At 44.3% G+C, this 15534-nt stretch overlaps 1 long non-coding RNA gene across 1 annotated transcript; it reads right to left on the bottom strand.

Annotated features, from left to right (window-relative positions):
* On the bottom strand, positions 1 to 8110 carry LOC117009691. Its single transcript, XR_004420517.1, has 3 exons — positions 8028 to 8110; positions 4294 to 4365; positions 1 to 132 (listed from the first exon to the last, which is right to left on the bottom strand). It is a non-coding gene; the product is annotated as an uncharacterized LOC117009691 (long non-coding RNA).
* Between the last annotated feature and the right edge of the window lie 7424 nt (positions 8111 to 15534).

Genomic DNA, 15534 nt, shown 5'->3' with positions numbered 1-15534 from the left:
TGTTCGTGTCCCTGTGTCCCGGGGGGGCTCTCAGGGCTCTCAGGGCCCAGCTGGGCACGGTCACGGGCAGGGACCGAGCCAGGGGGGGCCCGGGGGGGCTCTGGGGAGGGGGTCCCTCCTCGGGGGGGCTCTCTGGGGGGAGAAAAAACAGAAAAAAATTAAAATGTTGCTCCTTACATTTTTACCCAATTTTTTTCAGATTTTTTTCCTCAAGTTTTCAGTCAAATTTTAAATTTTTCCCAATTTTTCCCATTTTTTTTCCCATTTTTTCTCCCAAATTTCCACTCAAATTTCAAATTTTCCCTCAAATTTTACCCCAATTTTTCCATTATTTTTCCCCAAGTTTCCAGTCAAAATCCAAATTTTTCCACAAATTTTTCCCAAATTTCCAACCCAAATCCAAAATTTTTCCCAAAATTTTCTCCAAATTTTCCCCAATTTTTTCAGAATTTTTTTCATTTTTTCCTCAAGTTTCCAGTCAAATTTTAAATTTTTCCCATTTTTTCTCCAATTTTTTCACCATTTTTCCCCAAATTTCTACTCAAATCCCAAATTTTTCCCAAAATTTTCCCCAAATTTTAACCCAATTTTTTCCATAATTTTTTCCCCAAGTTTCCACTCAAATTTTAAATTTTTCTCAATTTTTTCTCCAAATTTCCACCCCAAATCCCAAAATTTCCCACAAATTTTCCCACTATTTTCCCCAATTTTTCCACCAATTTTTCCCCCAAATTTCCAGTCAAAATCCAAATTTTTCCGCAATTTCCCCCAATTTATTCCCAAATTTCCAACCCAAATCCAAAATTTTCCCCAAAATTTTACCCAACTTTACCCAATTTTTTCAGAATTTTTTTCCTCAAATTTCAAAATTTTAAATTTTTCACCATTTTCCCCATTTTTTTCACTATTTTTCCCTCAAATTTCCACTCAAAATCCCAAAATTTTCACAAAATTTTCCCAAAACTTTCCCCCAATTTTTTTCAGAATTTTTCCCCCAATTTTCCAGCCAAATCCCAAATTTCCCCCAAATTTTCCCAAAATTTCCCATTTTTTTCTTGAAATTTCCACTCAAATCCCAAATTTTTCCCAATTTTTTCCCAATTTTTTCCCCAAATTTTGCCCCAAATCCCCCAAAATTTTCCCAAAATTCAAAATTTTCCCCAAAATTTTGCTCCTAATTCCCCAAATTTTGCCCCAAATCCCCAAAATTTCCCCCAAAATTTCCCCCAAATTTTCCCAAAATCCCAAATTTTGTCCCAAATTTTCTCTCCCCACCCCCAAATTCCCCAAATTTCCCCCAAATTTTCCCTCAAATCCCCAAAATTTCCCCAAAATTCCAAATTTTTCCCCAGAATTTTTCCCCAAATCCCCCAAATTTCCCCCCAAATTTTGCCAAAATCTCAAATTTTGTCCCAAATTTTCTCCCTCCACCCCAAAATTTTCCCAAAATTTCCCAAAATTTCCTCCAAAATTTTCCCAAAATTCAAAATTTTTCCCAGAATTTTGCCCTTAATTCCCCAAATTTCGCGCAAAACTCCCCCAAAATTTTATCAAAATCCCAAATTTTGTCCCAAATTTTCTCCCTCCACCCCAAAATTTTCCCAAAATTTCCCAAAATTTCCTCCAAAATTTTCCCAAAATTCAAAATTTTTCCCAGAATTTTGCCCTTAATTCCCCAAATTTCCCCCAAAATTCCCCAAAATTTCACCAAAATCCCAAATTTTGTCCCAAATATTCTCTCCCCACCCCCAAATTTCCCCAAATTTCCCCAAAATTTTGCCAAAATCCCAAATATTGTCCCAAATTTTTTCTCCCCACCCCCAAATTTCCCCAAAATTTTCCCAAAATTCCAAATTTTCTCCCAAATTTTGCCCCAAATCCCCCAAATTTCCTCCAAAATTTCCCCAAAATTCCTATTTTTCCCCAGAATTTTGCCCTTAATTTCCCAAATTTTGCCCTAAATCCCCCAATTTTCCCCCCAAATTTTGCCAAAATCCCAAATTTGTCCCAAATTTTCTCCCTCCACCCTCAAATTTCCCCAAATTTCCCAAAATTTCCTCCAAAATTTTCCCAAAATGCCAAAATTTCCCCAGAATTTTGCTCCTAATTCCCCAGATTTTGTCCCAGATCCCCAAAATTTCCCCCAAAATTTCCCCAAAATTTTGCCAAAATCCCAAATTTTGTCCCAAATTTTGTCGCCACCCCCAAAATTTTGCCCCAAATCCCCAAAATTTCCCCAAAATTTTGCCAAAATCCCAAATTTTCTCCAGAATTTTGCCCAATTCCCCAAATTTTGCCCCAAATCCCCCAAATTTCTCCCAACATTTTCCCAAAATCCCAAATTTTCTCCCAAATTTTCTGTCCCCACCCCCCAAAATTTTGCCCCAAATTCCCCAAAATTCCAAATTTTCCCCAGAATTTTGTGTCCCCAACCCCAAATTTTGCCCCAAATCCTGAAAATTTCCCCAAAATTTTGCCAAAATTCCGAATTTTCCCCAGAATTTTGCCCCTAATTCCCCAAATCTTGCCCCAAATCCTCCAAATTTCTAAAAAAATTTTGCCAAAATCCCAAATATTGTCCCAATTTTTTTCTCCCCAAATTTCCCCAAATTTCCTCCAAAATTTCCCCAAAATTCCAAATTTTTCCCCAGAATTTTGCCCTTAATTTCCCAAATTTTGCCCCAGATCCCCCAAATTCCCCCCAAATTTTGCCAAAATCTCAAATTTTGTCCCAAATTTTCTCCCTCCACCCCAAAATTTTCCCCAAATTTCCCCAAATTTCCTCCAAAATTTCCCCAAAATTCCAAATTTTCCCCAGAATTTTGCCCTTAATTCCCCAAATTTCCCCCAAAATTTTGCCAAAATCCCAAATTTTGTCCCAAATTTTCTCCCTCCACCCCCAAATTTCCCCCCAAATTTCCCCAAAATTTCCCCCAAATTCCAATTTTTCCCCAGAATTTTGCCCTTAATTCCCCAAATTTTGCCCCAAATCCCCCAAATTTCCAAAAAAATTTTACCAAAATCCCAAATTTTGTCCCAAATTTTTTCTCCCCACCCCCAAATTTTCCCCAAAATTCCAAATTTTCCCCAGAATTTTGCCCTTAATTCCCCAAATTTTGCCCCAAATCCCCAAAATTCCCCCCAAATTTTGCCAAAATCCCAAATTTTGTCCCAAATTTTCTCTCCCCACCCCCAAATTTCCCCAAAATTTCCCCAAAATTCCAAATTTTCCCCAGAATTTTGCTCCTAATTCCCCAAATTTTGCCCCAAATCCCCCAAATTTTCTCTCCCCACCCCCAAATTTCCTCCAAAATTTCCCCAAAATTCCAAATTTTTCCCAGAATTTTTCCCCAAATTTTGCCCCAAATCCACAATATTTCCCCCAAAACTTCCCCAAAATTTTGCCAAAATCCCAAATTTTGTCCCAAATTTTCTGTCCCCACCCCCAAATTTCCCCAAAATTTTCCCAAAATTCCAATTTTTCCCCAGAACTTTTCCCCAAATCCCCCAAATTTTGCCCCAAATCCTCCAAATTTCCCCCAAAATTTTGCCAAAATCCCAAATTTTGTCCCAAATTTTTTCTCCCCACCCCCAAATTTCCCAAAATTTTGGCCCAAATTTTGCCTCAAATCCCCCAAAATTTTCCCAAAATTCCAAATTTCCCCAGAATTTTTCCCCAAATCCCCCAAATTTCCCCCCAAATTTTGCCAAAATCCCAAATTTTGTCCCAAATTTTCTCCCTCCACCCCAAAATTTTCTCAAAATTTCCCAAAATTTCCTCCAAAATTTCCCCAAAATTCCAAAATTTCCCCAGAATTTTACCCCAATTCCCCAAATTTTGCCCCAAATCCCCCAAATTTCCCCCCAAATTTTGCCAAAATCCCAAATTTTGTCCCAAATTTTCTCCCTCCACCCCAAAATTTTCCCCAAATTTCCCAAAATTTCCCCAAAATTCCAATTTTTCCCCAGAATTTTGCCCCTAATTCCCCAAATTTTGCCCCAAATCCCCAAAATTTCCCCAAAACTTCCCCAAAATTTTCCCAAAATCCCAAATTTTGTTCCAAATTTTTTCTCCCCACCCCAAAATTTTCCCAAAATTTCCCAAAATTTCCCCAAAATTCCAATTTTCCCCCAAATTTTGCACCCCCACCCCCAAATTTTGCCCCAGATCCCCCAAATTTCCCCCCAAATTTTGCCAAAATTCCCAAATTTTGTCCCAAATTTTCTCTCCACCGCCAAATTTCCCAAATTTTCCCCAAATTTTGCCCCAAATTCCCCGTTCCCCTCCCCCACCGTCGCTCTCCGTGTCCCACTCCGGCTCCTCCTCCTCGCCCCTCCCCCACTCCTCGTCCATCAGGAACAGCCCTGGGGGAGGGGAACAGAAATACAAAATTTAATTCTAAATTTGACCCAAAATCCCTGGAATTTAACCCAAAATTTAACCTAAAAATGGCAAAAATTTAACCCAAAAAATCCCTAAAATTTACCCAAAAAATCCCCCCTAAAAATTCCAAAATTCCCCCCCAAAAATCCCCAAATCCTTCCCAAAAAAATTCCCAAAAATCCCAAATTCCCCCCAAAATCCCCAAATTCCCCCAAAAATCCCCAAGTTTTCCTCCCAAAATCCCAAAAAATCACTCAAAAAAATAAAAAAAAAAATCCAAAAAAATCCCCCAAAAAATCTCAAAAATGCCCCCAAAAATCCCCCAAATAAACCCCCCAAAAATCCCCAAATCCCCCCAAAAAACACCAAAAAATCCCAAAAAAATTCCCCCAAAATCCCCAAATCACCCAAAAAAAACACCCAATAAATCCCAAAAAATCCCCAAAAAATCCCAAAAAAATACCAAAAAATACCAAAAAAACCCCCAAAAAATCACAAAAAATCACAAAACCCCCCAACAAAAAAAACCCAAAAAAATCCCCCAAAAATAAAAAAAATCCCAAATATCCCCCAAAAATAAAAAAATCCCAAAAACCCCAAAAAATCCCCCCCAAAAATCCCCTCAGAACCCCCAAATTTTAGTCCCCAAATCCCCAAATATCACTCAAAAAATCCCTAAAAAATAAAAAAAAACCAAAATGACAAAAATATTCCCAAAAAATCCCCAAAAATCCCCAAAAATCCCCCAAAAAATTCCCAAATATCCCCAAAGAAACCCCAAAAATCCCCAAAATCCCTCAAAAATGTCCCCAAATATCCCAAGAATCCAAAAAAAATCCCAAAAAAAACCCCAAAAAAATAAAAAAAATCACAAAAACTCCTCAAAACATCCCCCCCAAAAAACCCAAAATCACCAAAAAAACCCCAAATAATCCCCAAAAAATCCCAAAAATCCCAAAAAAATCCAAAAAGTCATCCAAAAAATCCCTTTAAAAATAAAAAAAAAATTTAAAAATCACAAAAAAACTTAAAAAAAACCCCTAAATCCCCCCAAAATCACCAAAAAAAATGCTAAAAAAAAACTCAAAAAATAAAAAAAATCACACAAAATCCTCAAAAAATCCCCCCCAAAAAACCCAAAATCACCAAAAAAAACCCCAAAGAATCCACAAAAAAATCCCAAAAATCCCCCAAAAATCCCAAAAATCATGAAAAAAACCCCAAAAAAATCCCCAAAAGGCCCCAAATGCCCTCAAAAAAACCCCAAAAAAATCCCAAAAAAAATCCCAAATTCCCAAAAAAAACCCAAAAATTCCCCCCAAAAAATCCCCAAAATAAACCCAAAAAATGAAAAAAAACCCCAAAAAATCCCCAAAAAAATCCCAAAAAATCCCAAAAAAAACCCCAAAAAATCCCCAAAAAAATCCCAAAAAATCCCCAAAAAAATCCCAAAAAATCCCCAAAAAAATCCCAAAAAATCCCAAAAAAAATCCCAAAAAAAATCCAAAAAAATCCCCAAAAAATCCCAAAAAATCCCAAAAAAAATAAAAAAAAAAAAATCCCCAAAAAATCACAAAAAATCCCCAAAAAAATCCAAAAAAAATCCCCAAAAAATCACAAAAAATCCCAAAAAAACCCCCAAAAAAATCCCAAAAAATCCCAAAAAAAATCCAAAAAAATCCCCAAAAAATCACAAAAAATCCCAAAAAAATCCAAAAAAAATCCCCAAAAAATCACAAAAAATCCCCAAAAATCTCCAAAAATCCCCAAAAAATAAAAAAAAAATTTCCAAAAAATTCCAAAAAATCCCAAAATAATAAAAAAAATCCTAAAATTCCCCCCCCAAAAAAAAACTCCCAAAAATCGCAAAAAATTTCCCAAAAAATCCCAAAAGATCCCCAAAAATCCCCCCAAAAATCCCAAAAATCATGAAAAAAAACCCAAAAAAATCCCCAAAAGGCCCCAAATCCCCTCAAAAAAACCCCAAAAAAATCCCCCAAAAAAATCCCAAATTCCCAAAAAACCCAAAAATTCCCCCAAAAAAATCCCCAAAATAAACCCAAAAAATGAAAAAAAGAACCAAAAAATCCCCAAAAAAAATCCCAAAAAAATCCCCAAAAAATCCCAAAAAAATCCAAAAAAAATCCCAAAAAATCCCAAAAAAAATCCAAAAAAATCCCAAAAAAATCACAAAAAACCCCAAAAAAATCCCAAAAAATCCCCAAAAAATTAAAAAAAAATTTCAAAAAAATTCCAAAAAATCCCAAAATAATTTAAAAAAAAATCCTAAAATTCCCCCCCCCCAAAAAAACTCCCAAAATTCCCCAAAAAATTTCCCAAAAAATCCCAAAAGATCCCCAAAAATCCCCCCAAAAATCCCAAAAATCATGAAAAAAATAAAAAAAATCCCCAAAAAATCCCAAAAAAAATCCCAAAAATCTCAAAAAATCCCCCAAAAAATAAAAAAAAAATTTCCAAAAAAATTCCAAAAAATCCCCAAAAAAATCCCAAAAAATCCCCCAAAAAATCCCAAAAAATCAAAAAAAATCCAAAAAAATCCCCAAAAAATCACAAAAAATCCCCAAAAAAATAAAAAAAATCCCCAAAAAATCACAAAAAAACCCCAAAAAAATCCCAAAAAATCCCCAAAAAAATAAAAAAAATCCCCAAAAAATCACAAAAAATCCCAAAAAAAACCCCAAAAAAATTCCAAAAAAATCACAAAAAACCCCCAAAAATCTCCAAAAATCCCCAAAAAATAAAAAAATTTTAAAAATTCCAAAAAATCCCAAAATAATTAAAAAAAAATCCTAAAATTCCCCCCCCAAAAAAAACTCCCAAAAATCCCAAAAAATTTCCCAAAAAATCCCAAAAGATCCCCAAAAATCCCCTCAAAAAATCCCAAAAATCATGAAAAAAAACCCCAAAAAATCCCCAAAAGGCCCCAAATCCCCTCAAAAATACCCCAAAAAATCCCCCAAAAAATCCCAAATTCCCAAAAAAAACCCAAAAATTCCCCCTAAAAAAATCCCCCAAATAAACCCAAAAAATGAAAAAAAACCCAAAAAATCTTTAAAAAAATCCCAAAAAAATTCCCCAAAAAATCACAAAAAAATCCCAAAAAAATCCCAAAAAATCCCCAAAAAAAAAAAAAATTTAAAAAAAAATTCCAAAAAATCCCAAAATAATTTAAAAAAAAATCCTAAAATTCACCCCCCAAAAAAAACTCCCAAAAATCCGAAAAAATTTCCCAAAAAATCCCCAAAATAAACCCAAAAAATGAAAAAAGAACCAAAAAATCCCCAAAAAAATCCCAAAAAATCCCAAAAAAAATCCCAAAAAATCCCAAAAAAAATCCAAAAAAATCCCCAAAAAAATCCCCAAAAAAATCCCAAAAAAATCCCCAAAAAATCACAAAAAATCCCAAAAAAAATCCAAAAAAAATCCCCAAAAAATCACAAAAAAACCCCAAAAATCTCCAAAAATCCCCCAAAAAATAAAAAAAAAATTCCAAAAAAATTCCGAAAAAACCCAAAATAATTTAAAAAAAATCCTAAAATTCCCCCCCCTAAAAAAAACCTCCCAAAAATCCCAAAAAAATCCCAAAATATCCCAAAATTCCCCAATTTCCCCTCCCCCTCACCGATGACGTCACTCGGCCCCGCCCCCCCCCGGCCCCGATTTTGGGGCAAATCCGGGGGATTTTGGGGCAAATTTTGGGAATTTTCAGGGAAATTTTGGGGGAAATTTTGGGGGAAAATTTGGGAATTTTCAGGGAAATTTTGGGGTAAAATTTGGGAATTTTGGGGAAATTTTTGGGGTAAATTTTGGGAATTTTCAGGGAATTTTTGGGGTAAAATTTGGGAATTTTCAGTGAATTTTTGGGGGAAATTTGGGGGATTTTGGGGAAATTTTTGGGGTAAATTTTGGGGATTTAGGGAAGGATTCAGGGAGGAAATTTGGGGAGGGTTTGGGGATTTTTGGGGGAAATTTCGAGAGAAATTTGGAGCACTTTGGGATAAATTTGAGGCATTTTGGGATAAATTTTGGGATAAAATTTGGGATAAATTTGGGGGATTTTGAGGAAAATTTTGAGCTAAATTTGGAGCATTTTGGGACAAATTTAGGGGATTTTGAGATAAATTTGGGGGATTTTGGGATGAATTTTGAGATAAATTTTGGGCTAAATTTGGAGCATTTTGGCACAAATTTTCAGATAAATTTGGAGCATTTTGGGCTAAATTTGGGGGATTTTGTGATAAATTTTGAGATAAATTTTGGGCTAAATTTGGAGCATTTTCAGACAAATTTTGAGTTAAATTTGGAGCATTTTGGGCTAAATTTTCAGATAAATTTGGAGCATTTTCAGATAAATTTTGGGCTAAATTTAGAGGATTTTGTGATGAATTCTGGGCTAAATTTGGAGCATTTTGGGACAAATTTTCAGACAAATTTTGGGCTAAATTTGGAGCATTTTCAGACCAATTCTGGGCCAAATTTAGGGGATTTTGTGCCAATTTCTGGGCTAAATTTGGAGCAATTTCAGACAATTTCTGGGCTGAAATTGGAGCATCTTGGGATAAATTTTCAGATAAATTTGGGGCATTTGGGGACAAATTATGAGATAAAGTTTCAGATAAATTTGAAGCATTTTGAGCCAAATTCTGGGCTAAATTTGGAGCATTTTCAGACCAATTTTGGGACGAATTTGGAGAATTTTGTGCCAATTTCTGGGCTAAATTTGGGGCATTTTGAGACAAATTTTGGGCCGAATTTGGGGGATTTTGGGCCAAATTCTGGGCTGAATTTTGGGCTAAATTTGGAGCATTTTCAGACAATTTCTGGGCTAAATTTGGGGCATTTTCAGACAATTTCTGGGCTAAATTTGAAGCATTTTCAGACAAATTTTGGGCTAAATTTGGAGCATTTTCAGATAAATTTTGGGACAAATTTAGAGGATTTTGGGCCAAATTTTGGGCTAAATTTGAAGCATTTTCAGACAATTTTTGGGCTGAATTTGGAGCATCTTGAGATAAATTTTGGTCTAAATTTGGAACATTTTGGGATGAATTTTGAGATAAATTTGGGGATAAATTTGGGGGATTTTGGGCCAATTTCTGGGCTAAATTTGGAGCATTTTGAGACAAATTTTGGGACGAATTTGGAGAATTTTGTGTCAAATTTTGGGCTGAATTTTGGGCTAAATTTGGAACATTTTCAGACAAATTTTGGGACAAACTTAGAGGATTTTGGGCCAAATTCTGGGCTAAATTTGGAGCATTTTCAGACAAATTCTGGGTTAAATTTGAAGCATTTTCAGACAAATTTTGGGCCGAATTTGGAGCGTTTTGAGCCAATTTTTGAGCCGAATTTGGAGCGTTTTGAGCCGATTTTTGGGCCGAATTTGGAGCGTTTTGAGCCGATTTTTGAGCCGAATTTGGGGGATTTTGAGCCGATTTTTGAGCTCTCAGCTCCCTGTGAGCAGCCACAATTTGGGGCAGGAATTTCCTGGTGGCCTCTCCCAAAGCTCCGGGGCCGTGCAGGGTCGGGACCCCCTCGGGACCCCCCAAAAATCCCAAAATCGCCACGTCCCGACCCCCTCCCCCCGCCAGGAACCGCTCGGCCGCCCCCAGCAGAGCGGCCCAGAGGGGGGAGGGGCACTCGGGGGGGGGAGGGGAGGACATGGGGGGTGGGGAGGGGGTTGGGGGGGGGTCCTGAAGGGGATTTAGGGGGGATTTGGGGGGTGTTAGAGGGATTTGGGGGGGATTTGAGGGGGTTTGGGGGGTCCTAGAGGGGTTTGAGGGGGGATTTGGGGGGGATTTGAGGGGATTTGAGGGGGATTTGGGGGGGATTTTGGGGGTTTAGGGGGGTGGGGAGGGGGTCTGAGGGGGATTTGGGGGGGATTTGGGAGGGTTTAGGGGGGTGGGGAGGGGGTTTGAGAGGGATTTGGGGGGGATTTGGGGGGTCCTGAAGGGGTTTGGGGGTTCTGGGTGGGGTTTGAGGGGGGTTTGGGGGGGATTTAAGGGGGGCTGAAGGGGATTTGGGGGGGCTAAAGGGATTTAGGGGGAAGGTTTGGAGGGTCCTGGGTGGGATTTGGGGGGGGGTTGGGGGTCCTAGAGGGGTTTGAGGGGGGTTTGGGGGGAATTTGGGGGGTCCTGGGTGGGGTTTGGGGGGATTTTGAGGGGGATTTGGGGGGGATTTGGGAGGGTTTAGGGGGGTGGGGAGGGGGTCTGAGGGGGATTTGGGGGGTCCTGGATGGGGTTTGGGGGTTCTGGGTGGGGTTTGGGGGGTCCTGGGTGGGATTTGGGGGGGATTTGGGGGGTCCTAAAAGGGGTTGGGGGGTGTTTGGGGGCTCTTAGAGGGGTTTAGGGGCGATTTGGGGGGGGCTAAAGGGGTTTGGGGGGTTCTAAAAGGGGTTGGGGAGGGATTTGAGGGGAGAATTTGGGGGTTTGGGGGGTTAAAGGGATTTTAGGGAGGGTCCTGAAGGGGTTTGAGGGGGGTTTGGGGGGGATTTAAAGGAGATTTGGAGGGTCCTGAAAGGATTTTAGGGGGGGACTGGGGGGAGGTTGAAGGGATTTGGGGGAGATTTGGGGGGTTCTAGAGGGGTTGGGGGGATTTGGGGGGGTCCTAAAAGGGGTTTGGGGGGAGGTTTGGGGGGTCCTGAAAGGGTTTAGGGGGGATTTGGGGATTTTGGGGGGGGTCCTGAAGGGGATTTGGGGGATCCTGAAGGGGTTTGAGGGGGATTTGGGGGGTCCTAGAGGGGTTTGAGGGGGTGTTAAGGGGGTCCTGGAAGGGTTTTAGGGGGGATTTGAGGGGTCCTGAAGGGGTTTGGGGGAGGTTTGGGGGGCTTAAAGGGGGTTGGGGGGTTCTAAAAGGGGTTTAGAGGGGATTTGGGGATTTTGGTGGCGGGGTCCTGAAAGGGTCTGGGGGATTTGGGGGGGTTTGGGGGGGATTTGGGGGTCCTAGAGGGGTTTTGGGGGGGTCCTGAAGGAATTTGGGGGGAATTTGGGGGGTCCTGGATGGGGTTTGGGGGTTCTGGGTGGGGTTTGAGGGGGGTTTGGGGGGGGATTTGGGGGAGATTTGGGGGTCCTGAGTGGGGTTTGGGGGGTCCTGAAGGGGTTTGGGGGGGATTTAAATGAGATTTGGGGGTCCTGGGTGGGGTTTGGGGGGGATTTGGGGGGTCCCAGAAGGGATTGGGGAGGATTTAAGGGAGATTTGGGGGATCCTGAAAGGGTTTGGGGAGGATTTAGGGGGATTTAGGGAGGTTTGGGGGGGTCCTAAAGGGTTTTAGGGGGGGGATTGGGGGATCCCAGAGGGGTTTGGGGGGGATTTGAGGGAATTTTGGGGGGTCCTGAAGGGGTTTGGGGGCTCTAAAAGAATTGGGGGAGAGGTCTGGGGCGGATTTTGGGGGTCCCGAAGGGGTCGGGGAGGGGGACGCGGGGGGAACGCGGGGAAATTTGGGGGGAAAACGGAAAATTTGGGGGTCCTGGGTCGGATTTTGGGGGTCCTGGGGCGGATTTTGGGGGTCCCAGGGAAGTTTTTGGGGGTCCCGGGTCGGATTTTGGGGGTCTCGGGGCGGATTTTGGGGGTCCCGGGGAAGTTTTTGGGGGTCCCGGTCCGGGGGGGGTCGCGGCACCACCGGAACCGCTCGGTGGCCCCGGGGCCACCCCAAGATGGCGGCGGCGGAAGGGGCGGAGCCACGACAGGAAGTGGGCGGGGCAAACAACTGAGTACAACCAATGGGAGCGCGAAGAGGGAGGGGGCGTGGTCATAATGGGCGTGGTTTTACGTCGCTACGTAATTCCCGTGGTTCCCATTGGTCGGCGGGCGGAGTGGGCGTGGCTAAAATACCGAAAGTGGCGTAACTCTACGGGGTGGGGCGCATTCTGCGGCTCTGATTGGTCAGCGAGGCTGGGCGGGACCGGAAATGGGGCGTGGCCGGAAGCGGAAGCGGTGGGAGCGGCATGGAGGAGGCGGCGGGAGGGAGGGTGAGGCCTCCCCTCCCCCCACCCCTCGGGACCCCCCAAAAAATCCCCAAAAATCCCAAAATTTCCTCGGGACCCCCCAAAACTGCCCAGGATCCTCTCGGGACCCCAAAATGTCACCAGGGGGTCGCCAAATTCATCGCGGGACCCCAAAATTCACCCCGGGACCCCAAAAATCCACCCCGGGACCCCCCCCCCCATTGTCACCTCCCCCCTCCGGTGGTGACATCGCCGCGTGTCCCCTCCCCCCCCCCCAACGGGTGTCACCGTGCTCGGGGGGACGGAGGTGACAGTGGCGGTGGCAGTGACAGGGACAGGTGGCGGTGGGGGGGTGACAGTGACAGGTGGCGGGGACAGTGACGTGGTGACAGTGACAGTGACACCATGGTGACAGTGACACGGTGACAGTGCTGGCACTGACACGGTGATGGTGACATGGTGACAGTGACAGTGACACGGTGACGGTGACACCATGGTGACAGCGACACGGTGACGGTGACAGTGACACGGTGACAGTGACACAAATGGTGACAGGGATGTGGTGGTGGTGACACGGTGATGGTGACAGTGACACAGCAATGGTGACACCGTGGTGACAGTGACACGGTGACAGTGGTGGCACTGACATGGTGATGGTGGCAGTGACACAGTGACACAGCAATGGTGACACCATGGTGACAGTGACACGGTGACAGTGACACAGTGACAGTGACACAGTGACGTTGACATGGTGACAGTGACACGGTGACAGTGACAGTGACATGGTGACGGTCACAGTGACACAGTGACACAGCAATGGTGACACCATGGTGACAGTGACATGGTGACAGCGACAGTGACACGATGACAGTGACACAATGGTGACAGTGACAGTGACGCAGTGACAGTGACCTGGTGGTGACAGGGATGTGGTGGCACTGACGTGATGGTGGTGACAGTGACACGGTGACAGTGACAGTGACACAATGGTGACAGGGATGTGGAGGTGGTGACGTGGTGGCAATGGTGGCACTGACACAGTGATGGTGACAGTGACATGGTGACAGTGACATGGTGGTGACAGTGATGTGGTGGCACTGACACAGTGATGGTGACAGTGACACAATGGTGACAGTGACACAATGGTGACATCGTGACGGTGACACCGGCACAGTGACAGTGACACAGTGACAGTGGTGTCAGTGACATGGTAACAGTGACAGTGACATGGTGACATTGTGATGGTGACAGTGACACTGACATGGTGGCAGTGACACAGTGACAGTGGTGACAGTGACAGTGACGCAGTGATAGTGACAGTGACACAGTGACAGTGACAATGACACAATGGTGACATCGTGACAGTGACACCGGCATGGTGACAGTGACACCGTGACAGTGGTGGCACTGACATGGTGACAGTGACACGATGGTGACAGTGACGCGGTGACGGTGACACCATGGTGACAGTGACGCGGTGACAGTGGTGGCACTGACATGGTGATGGTGACAGTGACACAGTGGCAGTGACACGGTGATGTTGACATGGTGGCAGTGACAATGACATGGTGACGGTGAGCGACACAGTGACACGGTGATGGTGACACCATGGTGACGGTGACACGGTGATGGTAACAGTGACATGATGGTGACAGTGATGTGGTGGCCCTGACACAGTGATGGTGACACGGTGACAGTGACAGTGACATGGTGACATTGTGATGGTGACATCGTGACGGTGACACTGACATGGTGACAGTGACACAGTGACAGTGGTGGCACTGACACAGTGATGGCGACAGTGACAGTGACAGGATGGTGACAGTGACACGGTGACAGTGACAATGACATGGTGACGGTCACAGTGACACAGTGACACAGCAATGGTGACACCAGGGTGACAGTGACATGGTGACAGTGGTGGCACTGACACGGTGATGGTGGCACTGACACGGCAATGGTGACAGTGACACGGTGACAGTGGTGGCACTGACACGGTGACAGTGACACGATGGTGACAGTGACACGGTGACGGTAACACGGTGACGGTGACACCATGGTGACAGTGACACGGTGACAGTGATGTGGTGGCACTGACACGGCAATGGTGACAGTGACAGTGACACGATGGTGCCAGTGACACGGTGACAGTGACATGGTGACAGTGACAGTGGCACGGTGACAGTGGCACAAATGGTGACAGGGATGTGGTGGTGGTGACACAGTGACGGTGACAGTGACAGAGTGACAGTGACACGGCGATGGTGACACGATGGTGACAGTGACACGGTGACAGTGGTGGCACTGACACGGTGATGGTGACAGTGACATGGTGGTGACACAGTGACAGTGACCCTCTGTTGGTGACGGTGACAGTGACAGGGTGACGGTGACACAGTGACAGTGACGCCCTGATGGTGACAGCCACACGGTGACAGTGACACAGTGACAGTGACAGGGTGATGGTGACACCAGGATGGCAGTGATGTGGTGACAGTGACACAGTGGTGGTGACAGTGACACAGAGACAGTGACACAGTGGCCATGGTGACAGTGTCATGGTGGTGACATGGTGACGGTCACACAATGGCAGTGACAGTGACACGGTGACAATGACAGTGACAGTGACAATGACAGGGTGACATTTTGGGGACACTCTGGTGACACTCTGGTGACACTTGGTGACACTGGTGCCATCTGTTGTCCCCCGCTGTCCCCAGGTGCTGCTGGCCCTGCCCGGGGTGTCGCTGCCGCTGTCGCTGCCCCCACGGCTCCGGAGGGGACGGCTCAGGGTGCTCAGGGGGGTGAGACTGGGGGGAACTGGGATGGACTGGGAGGGACTGGGATGGACTGGGATTGAACTGGGAGGGACTGGGAGGGACTGGGAGGGACTGGGAGGGACTGGGAGGGACTGGGATGGACTGGGATTGAACTGGGATGGACTGGGATGGACTGGGATGGGATTGGGAGGGACTGGGAGGGACTGGGATGGGATTGGGAGGGACTGGGATAAACTGGGATTGAACTGGGAGGGACTGGGATTGAACTGGGAGGGACTGGGATGGACTGGGAGGGACTGGGATGGACTGGGATGGGATTGGGAGGGACTGGGAGGGACTGGGATGGACTGGGAGGGGACTGGGAGGGACTGGGATGGACTGGGAGGGACTGGGATGGACTGGGAGG

Source organism: Catharus ustulatus, chromosome 35, assembly GCF_009819885.2.
Source record: "Catharus ustulatus isolate bCatUst1 chromosome 35, bCatUst1.pri.v2, whole genome shotgun sequence".
NCBI lineage: Eukaryota > Metazoa > Chordata > Aves > Passeriformes > Turdidae > Catharus > Catharus ustulatus.
The sequence above is the reverse complement of the archived record's forward strand: the minus strand, read 5'-3'. Positions and strand labels throughout refer to the sequence as shown.